The sequence below is a fragment of the Gopherus evgoodei genome, chromosome 1 (assembly GCF_007399415.2).
Source record: "Gopherus evgoodei ecotype Sinaloan lineage chromosome 1, rGopEvg1_v1.p, whole genome shotgun sequence".
In the NCBI taxonomy this organism is placed as follows: domain Eukaryota; kingdom Metazoa; phylum Chordata; order Testudines; family Testudinidae; genus Gopherus; species Gopherus evgoodei.
In genome coordinates this window covers 168,435,565-168,449,016 of record NC_044322.1, presented here as the reverse complement: position 1 = coordinate 168,449,016, position 13,452 = coordinate 168,435,565, and the positions used below count along the sequence as shown (strand labels likewise).

Below are 13,452 nucleotides of genomic sequence, written 5' to 3'. Positions count from 1 at the left end.
TGTGGGTAGCTATCCCATAGCTATCCCATAGTTCCCACAGTCGCCCCCGCCCATTGGAATTCTGGGTTGAGATCCCAATGCATGATGGTGCAAAAACAGTGTCGCGGGTGATTCTGGGTAAATGTCGTCACTCATTCCTTCCTCCGTGAAAGCAATGGCAAACAATCATTTTGCACTCTTTTTCCTTGGAATGCCCTGGCAGACGCCATAGCATGGCAAACATGGAGCCCGTTTTGCCTTTTGTCACTGTCACCGTACATGTACTGGATGCCGCTGACAGAGGCAGTACTGCAGCGCTACACAGCAGCATTCATTTGCCTTTGCAAGGTAGCAAGATGGTTACCATTGTGTCTGTACCATCTGCTGGCTGTCATGGGTGCTCCTGGCTGACCTTCGCTGAGGTTGGCCGGGGGCGCAAAGGCAAAAATGGGAATAACCCCCCCCCGTCCATTCCCCTCCTTTATGTTGTATCTAAAATAGAGTCAGTCCTGCCTATAATATGGGGCAAGTGTACTAGAAAACCAGTGTATCAGAGAACCAGAGAGCACAGCCGCTCCGTGTCAGATTCCACAGAAATGATGAGCTGCATGCCATTCTAAGGGGTGTCCGAGCAACAACTCCACCCGTTGCTTCCCTCCTCCCCCAACCCTTCTGGGACCATTTCAGGGTCCCATTTGTGTGATGAAGTAATAAAGAATGCAGGAATAAGCAACACTGACTTTTAGTGAGATAAAATGAGGGGGAGGCAGCCTCCAGCTGCTACGATAGTCCAGGCAGTACAGAATCTTTTCTTTAGACATGAAGGGGGGCAAGGGGGCTGATGGAGTTCAGCCCCTAGTTGCTATGATGAGGACGGTTACCAGCCATTCTGTACCATCTGCCGGGAATAACCAGGAGTCATTCCTATTTTTACCTAGGCGCCCCCGGCCGACCTCACCTGAGGCCAGCCAAGAGCACTCACGGGCTGATGATGAGGACGGTTACCAGTCCTACTGCACTGTACTGTCTCCCACCGGGGAAGGGAGGGGAGAGGATTCTGTTGTTCATTGCCCCAGCACTGTGTCTACCAGCAGCATGCAGTAGACATACTGTGACATTGAAAAAACTCAAGAAACAATTTTTTCCCCTTTTCTTTCATGGGGGCGGGGGAGGCAGAGTAAATTGACGAGATATACCCTGAACCACCCCGGACAACGTGTTTGACCCTACAGGCATTGGGAGTTCAGCCAAGAATGTAAATACTTTTTTGAGACTGCGGGGACTGTGGGATAGTTAGAGTCCTCAGTACCCCCTTCCTTCCTCCATGAGCGTCCATTTGATTCTTTGGCTTCCGTTACGCTTGTCAAACAGCACTATGCTGTGGACTCTGCATAATAGCCTGGAGATTTTTTTTCAAATGCTTTGTCATTTCGTCTTCTGTAACGGAGCTCTGATAGAACAGATTTGTCTCCCCATACAGCGATCAGATCCAGTATCTCCCGTAAGGTCCATGCTGGAACTCTTTTTGGATTTGAGACTGTATCGCCACCCGTGCTGATCAGAGCGCCACACTGGGTAAACAGGAAATGCAATTCAAAAGTTCGCGGGGCTTTTCTTGTCTACCTGGCCAGTGCATCCGAGTTCAGATTGTTTTCCAGAGCGGTCACAGTGGGATACCGCCCAGAGGCCAATACTGTCAATTTGCGGCTACACTAGCCCTAATCCAATATGGTAATACCAATTTCAGCGCTACTCCTCTCGTCAGGGAGGAGTACAGAAATCGGTTTAAAGAGCCCTTTATATCAATATAAAGGGTCTCGTTGTGTGGACGAGTGCAGCGTTAAATCAGTTTAACACTGCTAAAATCGGTATAAACGCGTAGTGTAGACCAGGCCTTAGAAGGAGAAGAGTTACCACCTCATTTTCCAGGCTAATAAATACAACCAAACAAGAGGAACCGAACTTATGAACATTTTGGACTTTTACAGGTAATGTCAAACAGGCAACAGTCAAATTGACTAACTTACAAATGTCAATATATGTGCAAAAGGAGGAAATAATGTAGGGACTATCCTATGGTGGCAAGAGAATGGACTAGATGACCTACTAGCCTTTTTCACAAATCAGCGCAAAAAGCTGCCCAGGCTTACATCCAAAGTTTGAAAAAAGTACTCGACAAATTTTCCCTCATAGCAAAGTATACAAGAATTACATTAATTTCACTCTGCAACTTATTTTGAGGACCAACTATGTTTGGAAGCAGCAGAGGAACAGTGTTCTGAGAGAAAGAATAAAAAAAAAATTTTTTTTCCCATGGCCTGATCTTAGAACCCCAAGGAAAAAGTCCAAATCTGTACATAGCAGATCCCAAAAAGAGTAGCAAAACAAAACATAAGAATTCTGTCAGCTTCCCTCTGACAAAAGCTGTCTTTTGCTGACAAAATTGTGGAGCTCTACCCACTGCAGTGCCACTTTTGGTGACAAAACTCTTCAGTTTTGGCGACAAAATAAAACCACCTTGATGAGAGACGAAGTTTTTTTCAGAAAAGTTAGAGACAAAGCATCAGTGTACATGTTACCATTATGCTGACATAACTGGCCTCCCCCAGTATCCCACAATGCCTGCCGTGACGGCTCTGCTCATTGTTTTGAACTTGGCTGCCCTGCAGACATGTGCCCCTCTCCTTTCAAAGTTCCGGAAGCTATGACATTCCTCAGCATGGGAGCTCACAGAGCAGCTCAGGAGGCTGTGGGAGAACTTAAGAAGGAATTAGAACCATTAAAGTGGAATGGTGGGACTTCTCTACACTATCAATTTACAGCACTGCAACTTTCTGGCTCAGGGGTATTAAAAAACAGGTGATCAAAGCCCACAGGTAAGTCAAAAACATGAAGACCAGGGAGAAGGGTCAGAATCTGGGGGGAGCATGGGCTGTTAAGAGTAGAAATAAGGAAGAGAGAAGACAGAACTGGGGGTGGGAAGGAAATCAAATCAGTATCTTAGATGTCTATATACTAATGTGAGAAGTATGGGGAATAAGCAGGAAGAACTCGAAATGCTATTAAATAAACACAACTATGACATAGTTGGCATCACGGAGACTTGGTGGGACAATACGCATGACTGGAATATTGATATAGCTTGCTCAGGAAAGACATGCAGGAATAAAAGGGAGGACGTGTTGCCTTATATAGTAAAGATGTATACATTTGGACTGAGGTTGAGACAGAAATAGGAGACAGACTTGTTGAAAGTCTCTGGGTAAGGATAAAAGGAGTACAAAACAAGAGCGCTGTCATGGTAGGGGTCTACTGCAGACCACCAAATCAGAAAGAAGAGGTGGATAAAGCTTTTTTAAACAACAAACACAATCATCCAAAGCACAGGACTTGGTGGTGATGGGGGACTTCAACTACCCAGACATCTGTTGGGAAAATAACACAGAAGGGCACAGATTATTCAATAAATTCTTGGAATGTACTGGAGATAATTTTATATTTCAGAAGGTGGAGAAAGCTACTGGGGGAGGCTGCTCTAGATTGATTTTGACAAACAGGGAGGAACTGGTTGAGAATTTGAAAGTGGAAGGCAACTTAGGTGAAAGTGATCATGAAATGGTAGAGTTCATGATTCTAAGGAATGGTAGGAAGGAAAACAGCACAATAAAGACATTGGATTTCAAGAAGGCAGACTTTCGCAAACTCAGGGAGTGGGTAGGTAAAATCCCATGGGAAGCAAGTCTAAAGGGAAAAACAGTTGATGATAGTTGGCAGTTTTTCAAAGAGACATTATTAAGGGCACAAGAGCATATTATCTCACTGTGTAGGAAAGATAGGAAATAAGGCAAGAGACCATGCTGGATTAACCAGGAGATCTTCAATGATCTAAAACTCAAAAGAATGTCCTACAAAATGTGGAAACTCGGTCAAACTATAAAGGATGAATATAAACAAATAACACAAGTATGTAGGGACAAAATTAGAAAAGTCAAGGCACAAAACGAGATTAAACTAGCTAGGGACATAAAAGGAACAAGAAAACATTCTACAAATACGTTAGAAGCAAGAGGAAGACCAAGGACAGAGTAGGCCCGTTACTCAATGAGAGGGGAAAGATGGTAACAGAAAATGTGGAAATGGCTGAGGTGCTTAATGACATCTTTCTTTTGGTTTTCACCAAGAAGGTTGGTGGCGAATGGACATCTAACATAGTCAATGCCAGTGAAAATGGGGTAGGATCAGAATCTAAAATAGGGAAAGAACAAGTCAAAAATTACTTAGACAACTTAGATGTCTTCAAATTAATAGGGCCTGATGAAATGCATCCTACAATACTCAAGCAGCTGACTGATGAGACATCTGAGCCATTAGCAATGATCTTTGAAAAGTCATGGAAGACAGGAGACATTCCAGAAGACTAGAAAAGGGCAAATACAGTGCCCATCTACAAAAAGGGAAATAAGGATAACCCGGGGAATTACAGACCAGTCAGCTTAATTTCTGTACCCAGAAAGACAATGGAGCAAATAATTAAGCAATCAATTTGCAAACACCTAGAAGATAATAAAGTGATAAATAAAAGTCAGCATGGATTTGTCAAGAACAACTCATGCCAAACCAACCTGACAGCTTTCTTTGACAGGGTAAGAAATGTTGTAAATGGGGGGGGGGGAGTGCTAGATGTGGTATATCTTGAAAATTGTTCCCAGAGAGTAGTTATCAGTGGTTCACAGTCATGCTGGAAGGGCATAACAAGTGAGGTCCCACAGGTATTGGTTTGGGTCCGGTTCTGTTCAATATCTTCATCAATGATTTAGATTATGGCATAAAGAGTACACTTACAAAGTTTGTGCATGATACTAACCTGGGAGGGGTTGCAAGTGCTTTGGAGAACAGGATTAAAATTCAAAAGGAACTGGACAAACTGGAGAAATGGTCTGAAGTAAATAGGATGAAAATCAATAAGGAAAAATGCAAAGTACTCCACTTAGAAAGGAACAATCAGCTTCACACATACAAAATGGAAAATGACTGCCTAGGAAAGAGTACTGCAGAAAAGGATCTGAGGGTCACAGTGGATCACAAGCTAAATATGAGTTAACAGTCTAATGCTGTTGCAAAAAAAGCAAACATCTGTCTGGGATGTATTAGCAGGAGTATTGTAAGCAAGACACGAGAAGTAATTCTTCTACTCTACTCTGCGCTGATTAGGCCTCAACTAGAGTACTGTGTCCAGTTTTGGGCGCCACATCTCAGGAAAGATGTGGACAAATTGGACAAAGTCCAGAGAAGAGCAACAAAAATAATTAAAGATCTAGAAAACAGGACCAATGAGGGAAGATTGAAAAAACTGGGTTTGTTTAATCTGGAGAAGAGAAGACTGAGAGGGGACATGATAATAGTTTTCAAGTACATAAAAAGTTGTTACAAGGAAGGGGGAGAAAAATTGTTGTTCTTAACTTCTGAGGATAGAACAAGCAGCAATTTGGGCTTAAATTGCAGCAAGGGTGGTTTACGCTGGACATTAGGAAAAACTTCCTAACTGTCAGCATGGTTAAGCACTGGAATAAACTGCCTAGGAGGCTGTAGAATCTTCATCATTGGGGATTTTAAAGAGCAAGTTGGACAAACACCAGCCAGGGATGGTCTAGATAATACTTAGTCCTGCCTTGAGTATAGGGGACTGGACTAGATGACCTCTCAAGGTCCCTTCCAGTTCTATGATTCTAAGAGCTGCTAGTGTCGTTGCACTCTGCCAACATAAGCAGCATAGATAGCGTGGACATGCAAACAGCAGTTTAATTAAAGTGGCATAACTTTTATTGATAACTCCACAGCGTAGACAAGGCTTAAACACCAGCAGCCGGCCTTTGTCAACTAGATATTGCCTTTGAATCCTCCACCCCCAACTCTGATATTGACTACTGGCTACTAAGTTTCTGGTGATTTTTTTCAAGCCTTGTTTAGGGTCAAGAGAAAACAGTCCAACATATTATTGATATCTTCAGCAGACAATCAAAGAATGTTCCTAAGTGAGTCTGTTTTCCAACAAACATGTTGAAGACAATTTCTCCAAAAAGCAGGTCTTCCATAGTCCATGTATACTGCCACTTACCCACAAGTTCCAAATCACCTTCTCTAGCACAAGGAAGTTTTAGTTTAAGGCAACTCATCAAGGAAATATAATGAAACAGACTTTGAAAGCATTTTCACACACACGAGTACATCAACAACCACATAATATCAAAGAGCAAGGAAGTAGGGGACAATTACAGAAACAATGATAAAGATAGACCTATTTTTAAAATTTCTGACAAGGAACAACAGGTAGAAATACCAAGAATCCCCATATGGAGTTAGGGCAAAAGATAGTGGTAAACACTGACAGTTTTTAAACTGAAGGTTGCAAAGACAAGAAAAAAATATATTTGAGGCTGGGCATGATCTTTAAAAAACACAATTACACATACATCTATATCTTTTGGGAAATACCAAATGTGAGAAATAATTATACATTCTGCGATACTATCGAACAGAACCCTGTTCAAGTTCAATAGCTTCCACCAGTACTAAATACTATGGCACACAAACATGAAGCTGTGAAGGTTTGTAAACTGCTTTAAGGAGCTCAAATAATTACCCACTTTTCAGAAAAAGGAGGTCTGTGTCTGATGTGACAGGTCTCAAACTTCTGAGTTAATAGTTCTTCACATCAACATCAGTTACTTAATTGGCCAGCAGCAAATGCTGAAAACTGGGCATCTGGCATCTAAGACTAAGAAGAGTGTCTTCCTACATACACAGCCAGGACCTGACTTTCAAAGGAACCGAGCACACACAACTCCACTGAAGCCCATGAGCAATATAGGCGTTGAGCACCTCTGAAAAATCTTACTGTTAGTAATAAAATCAACCTACAACATTACACCCTATCAGGTGCTGAGACATTACAGAAAGTTTGTGTTCCTATACAGTACGATGCTGTTGCTTGCTTGACGGCTTGTACAGTCTTGTTCTAAACATATAAATAAGAAGTCTTCAAAAAAAAATTAGCACATAAGGAATACAAAACCAGGGTTTTTTTCCTACAAGTGTGTTGAATACATTTGAATTACCATTAGAAATATTTTTCACTGACAAAGTTATAGGTTATTCAAATATAATTTTAGATATTTGCTCATATGCCTATACAAAATTAACGGAACATTTGCAGGAAGGGATGGAGGAAGGAAAGAAGAAAACAAAATACTTATGCTAACAAAGCACCAGTAATATTACTGGATTATCAGACTGAGAAGGTCTAGCTAGAGATAGACATAAAAAATGAATGGGTCCAGGGTCTACCTGCTGGCTAGAAGCCTAGTCCTTACCCTACCACAAATCCCCAGAGCTACTGAGGCCACGTCCAAACTAGGGTATTAAAATCGATTTTAGATACGCTACTTCAGCTACGTGAATAACGTAGCTGAAGTTGAATTTCTAAAATCGAGGTACTCACCTGTCTGGACGGCGCGGCATCGATGTCCACTGCTCTCCATGTCGATTCCGGAACTCCGTTCGGGTTGATGGAGTTCCGGAATCAATGTAAGCACGCTCGGGGATCGATACATCGCGTCCAGACTAGACGCGATATATCGATCCCCGAGCAATCGATTTTAACCCACCGATGCTGCGGGTTAGTCTGGACGTGGGCTGAGAAAAGAGAAATGTTGGTATTCCTACAAAATTTCTGCCCTTGGGCTGCGGCTCAGAGGATCCGTCATTAGAATCAGCCTCTGATATGTGAACTGTGAAGCTTAGCAACTACTAGTTGCTGCCAAGGGTAAGAGACCATCATAAACTGCATGATTGTCAGTTTATGTTGTTTGGAAGATGAAGCCACAGGCTAATTTGTCATGAGATAAACCAAGGGCAGTCTAGCATACATGAGACTTAGTCCACTAAAGTATTCCTGCTGACTAGAAGGATAAACTCACAAAGTTAGGAGACCATTTGAGGCAAACTTCTTCATAAACACTTTCAAATGGAAATGAAAAAGTATGTGGGAGCGGATTTAGTTTTGGTATGAACTATTTAGTTCAGCAGCCCAAAAAATGAAACATTATCTGCCTACTAAGATCAATTTATTAATTTCTTTCTACCTTCATAAGTCTCCTACTCTCCTTGAAGGTTGCTTTTCTTCATTTCCTCATCTTTTACTTCTGCTAGCCTCTGACAGAATCCTCCACCTTTCTTGTTCTCTGTCTCTTGTTCAGAAGGAATGGGATCCCTCAGGATCACACTGATACTGCTCCTTCAGTTGCTCTGAAGTGGCCACTAAAACAATGCAAAGCACCTTCCTTACCCCAGGGGATGAATTTGCTGCTGCTACAATAATCTCTGTCTAGTACAGTAAATAAAGTACCAAGCTTAATCCAAAATTCTGATGTACTGCAACTATCATACCCTTCTAACTGTGCATATATCTAGTCTTCCCATGCACCCCTCTCCCCTCAATGTACATCCATTGCTTCTGCTTATGCATTCAGAATAACCCCTAAGGATATCTGGAGAGTAACACTGGCATGATCCCAGGCTATGCCTACACAGTGCCATAGTGTGGACTACAGGGGCATGAACTGCAACGTGCACCAGAGTTGTGCTTTAACTGCCCCATGTGGATGCTACTGCTGCAAACTAAAAAGTACCTAGTTCACATTAAGATACTCTTTGGTGTACTCTGTAATTCAGATCCCTATAGTCTTCACTGAGATGCAGTGTAGACAAGCCCCTAATCTGTTTCACTCTACTTCCTACTTTTCAGAAGTTTGAGTTTGAAATACTTGGTTTTCAGATGTTTGAGTTTTGCTGAACTTGACCTTCTTGAAAGGCACAATACATTACTGGGCAATCTTAACTCTATGTTAATTAAGTTTTTTGCCAGTAAATTTTCTATTTTTTTCAACAGAAAGAAAGAAAAACAAAACAAAAGATGTAGCATTGGTAAGAGTTGATGGTCATTTAGGCAATTGTATTTATCATGTAGGTTTGCTATAGGGATGCTACTGTGGCCAGCTAAGGATAGTATCTAGTTCTTACATGGCACTTTTCATCAGTAGACCTCAACACCACTTTACTAAGAGGATAATGTCATTATACCCATTGTAAAGATGGGGAAACTGACACACAGAGAAATTACGTGACTTGGCCAACATCACCCCTAACACTTTGTTATTGTGGAATGGGAATAATGGTCATGCTCTAAAATGTTTGCAGTGTGTAATTGCTAACACAGCTGGTGAAAGAAGTCTCACACGTTATATGCCCCTCAAAGTTGAGTTTTATTACATAGTGGTTACAGTAACTTTAAGGACCTGTGAGAAAATTGGTGTGTGGGCGGGGGGAGGATAGATAACACCCCTGCAACACATAGCCTCTCCACCATTTCCAGCTCACCCTCCCCTTGTTATCCCATCGAGCCATCAGAACTTCAGAAGCCAGGTACGCACAAAAACTGCTGGTAGAATCTGTGAACTTTAATAAAAACATTTTTCAGCATCTTGGGAACCTCTTGCTCAAATGACCCCAATTTGATTCACTATCTCCACCTCACACCCCCATGAAGCACAGGAAAAGTCAAGCCAACAAAAGTACATATATGAATTTTATAGCACTCAAACCACCATCTCAACCTTAACTGTAGAGACCGATCCTCCACACCTCCCCAACCCTAAACCCTCTTGCTTGCTGTGCCACCCACCTCCATGTCACCACTTTCAGTGTCTGACCCCCTGCCACTCTCAGTGCAGCTCCTATCCCTCCCATTCCTCTGCTCACAAACCTCACTACCATCCCAGCAGGCATTTGCATGCAGAATTTATTTTCTGGTTCAATACATTTTGCCAAAATACATCTGATAGACATACTTTAGCAACATGCCTCCAATCTTTTTCAGATTTCTGCTCTAGGTCATACTTGAACTCACACTGGCTGGGTGTAGCTCTGGCTCAATGGCTACTGCATATCCCCTTTAGCTACCCAGCTGTAGTGAAAACTTGCTGGCCAGTAAGCCTGAATGTTAGGCATATGCCTAACTAGAGAGCTGAACTCTCTTGCTATTATTTTCAATTTGCTCCCCTCAGGAGGCAATAGATTCTCTGCAATAGCTGGAGTACATATCCTAAAATGGAGACCATTTGGGACTCGATCAGTTCCCTTGCTCTGAACAAAAATATGTTGGCAGACTCTATCAACCTTTAGAAAAGCTGTTTGTTTGTTTGTTTGTTTTTTTTTTTTTTGGGGGGGGGGATTTTTATCTCAGTATCCTCCATGAGCAAACTACCCCAAATTTGGATCACTTACTCTACTCTGTATCTCCACAGAGCAAACCAAATTTAGAGGCAATCCAAGTAACCATGTGGATTTTAGAGCATTTAGAAGAATCTGGCTATAAACAGAAAGCAGTTCTAACCTTAATTATAGCAGACCTAGCATTGTACTATAATACTGCTCTCTTCATGTAAGGAAATAATGCTAGCTGATAACAGGTGAGTGACTAGGGAAAAGATTGGGAGGAAAAGATAGAGGTACACTGACATTGCAAAATGAGATCAATCATTAGCATAAGACTGCTATACTAGATCAAAGATTCAATTGTCTGGTCAACTCCCCATGTATAAATAATAAAGAACTAAGCCACAGTTGTAGACAAAGAAGAAATGTCCACCCAAGTATCCATTCTCTTCATTTTTTGGGAGGGAAGGGAGGGGGTTACCAACTTGAGGTACAGTGTCTTTATCACCACCCTGGGTCACATGTAGAAGTGAGAGACGACACCGCTTGGTTCTTAACATAATCATAAAATTATAACAATGTACATTTATCAGTCTGTTGGCTCTTATACTACTTCCACTGGCAAAGCTAAGTACAGAAGCTTAGGCCAAGTCTACACTAAAAAGTCAAGTCAATCCAGCTACGTAACTCAAGGTGTGAAAAATACACACCCAAGTGATGTAATTAAGCCAACATAACTGACTGTGTAGACAGTGCTAGGTCAATGGAAGAATTCTTCCACCGATCTAGCTACTGCCGCTTGGGGAGATGGATTAACTACAGCTACGGAAGAACCCCTCCTGTCAGTGTAGCACATGTCTACTCTGAAGTACACTGCCACTGCAGCATTTCTAGACATAGCCTTACTGTGCAGAGGCCTATAATAAGCAGTACTGGTCCCTAATTTTTATAATTGCTAAGTTAACCAATTCTTTTTCAAATTCGAAAGCAAAACCTACACTGTCAAACCAAAATATAACCGAAATGAATATTGGAAAAGAAATATTACATGCTTTTTCACATGGGTGTCAAGGTTATCTTTTTTTGGTATACTGGTTTTCTCAAGAAATGTGTTAGTAAGATTTTGCACTTCAACATGTTACCCATTAGTTATGCTCACTATATATTTAACAAAACTGTATACTTTTAACAAAATTCACAAATTCTGATTGTTTCAGAAGTACCTGGTTCAAACTACTTAGCTGAAGGGTAATACACTACATTACAGGGCTACAAATACCACCAGTTGGCAACATCTGGTCAAAATTTGAGTAAAAATATAATAGGCAGAATAATTGGTTGTTTAGCTTATTGCTGTAGAAAATTTACTGTTTTCCCAAATCAGTTTACAATCCAACACACAGATATAGAGAAAAGGACAAACTGGCAAGTTCAGAGAAGGGATTAAAAGCTTAGTTTTTTATTTAATTTTCAAATATATAAACTAATTTCTTGTGGGCATCAAAAGAAAGCCAGGAAACTAAATGTTGAACTGAACAGATGAGTAAATCCCATTGAGCATAAAGTTAAGCAAATGCACAAGTGACTGCAGTATTGGAATCATAGAGAATAAGCCATTTGTGAGGGAAATCATATTAAAATCTCAACTGGATCCATTTTTAAAATACAATTTAGTCTTCACATAAGTTATCAAACTGAAATTCTGCAGTTACCAGAATTTCAAGTACTCTTTTTTATTCTGTATCCAGAAGTAAAATATTGACAGAGCCAGGCATCGTACATTTACTATTTCTTGGGCAGCCAGTTGTGTTATTTAAGACATACCCATTTTGAATACATCAGAATGAGATTACTTAAAATACCAAGAGATACTGATGGTGAGCTAAATTAACACATTTACCTAAATCATTTGGGTCAGCAAAAAAAATTTGTACAGTTATATGAATGGCATTTTGCCCAATATCAGTAAAGTTAAGCTGTACAAGGAAGCAATACAATGAGATGAATGAAGTGGCAAGCACTGCTAGTATCTCCACTGATGTTTAGACAGATAAAAGCTATTTCTGTCCTACATGCTAATAACTGTAGAAAGCACATCATATGTGCAATCTAACGCCACTTAATTTAATTTAGTAGATTTCTGTTTAAAAACACCACCACTGAAATACCAGAAATGTGGAAAATGGATAGCCATTAAACTGACAATTGTGTCAAAATAAGGAATATGTCAATTCAAATGAAAAGTGCTGGTTAAAATTCACACTCAAAATTCACTCCTGAGCTATGGAGTTATCTGTATTGTTTCAAAATGTAAAGACCCCATGAATAGAATAGAAAAATCATACCATAAAGAGAAAAAGACAGTCAGTTATTTAGTAAAGGATAAGCAGGTATGTAATTGTGTTCATAATGATACTCTAGTCTAGTGCAACTAACAAGCAGATGCAAGGAATGAACTTTACACAGTATGACTTTGTCACATGAGAGCAGTCTGCCATTTTTACTGTTTCTGTTCAGCAACCATTCACAGCACACTAACCTTCAAAATGCATTACACATTCTGGAATAAGTCTTGCAAACCTTACATTTAAGATAGGCTTAGATTTGCCAGGTTACTTGCAATGAAAACAAACTATACTTAACACCTTGTGTAGTCCTAAAATGATCTTCAAGAACATCCTATAAACCAAAACTTTAAATAAAAGTTCTCTCCAACTACACATTCATTTTAAATTTAGGTGGGGAAAAAAGCTTTAGACATCAGGATCTGGCATATTTTGATGTCTAATTTGGAAGACACGATCGCCGGTATATTACTGCCTAGCTATAGAGTTTTCAGATCAGGCAGAGTTGCAACAAGCAGCAGCCGAAAGAAAAGTGACCGAGATAGCACAAGGGCCTTCCATGCCTCCCCCCCCCCTCACCCGCCACATGCTTCATTTCGGGGCTTGTCACCTGACCCTTTCCCCAGATGCTGCTCCGCACCCGCACACGGAGAAGTTCCTGTACGATCGCGGGCAGCCCCTTGGTTTGCTGCAGCCCAGCCCGTACTAGCGGCCGCCCGTTCACGTGGTCGCTTCCTCCCCCCGCGCTGGCAGGGAACGAGGCGCCTCCGCTGTGAGCCGCCCGGCCCCGGGTAACGTCTGGGCGCGAGGGCCCGGCTGCGCTCCCCAGCTCCCCGCGCGCGGTGCGTGCGGCAAG

General features: G+C 41.4%; 1 protein-coding gene across 1 annotated transcript in view; it reads right to left on the bottom strand.

The window, feature by feature from the left end:
- SCAF4 (SR-related CTD associated factor 4) overlaps positions 1 to 13,452 on the bottom strand; it is a 74,526-nt gene that overhangs the window by 60,606 nt on the left and 468 nt on the right.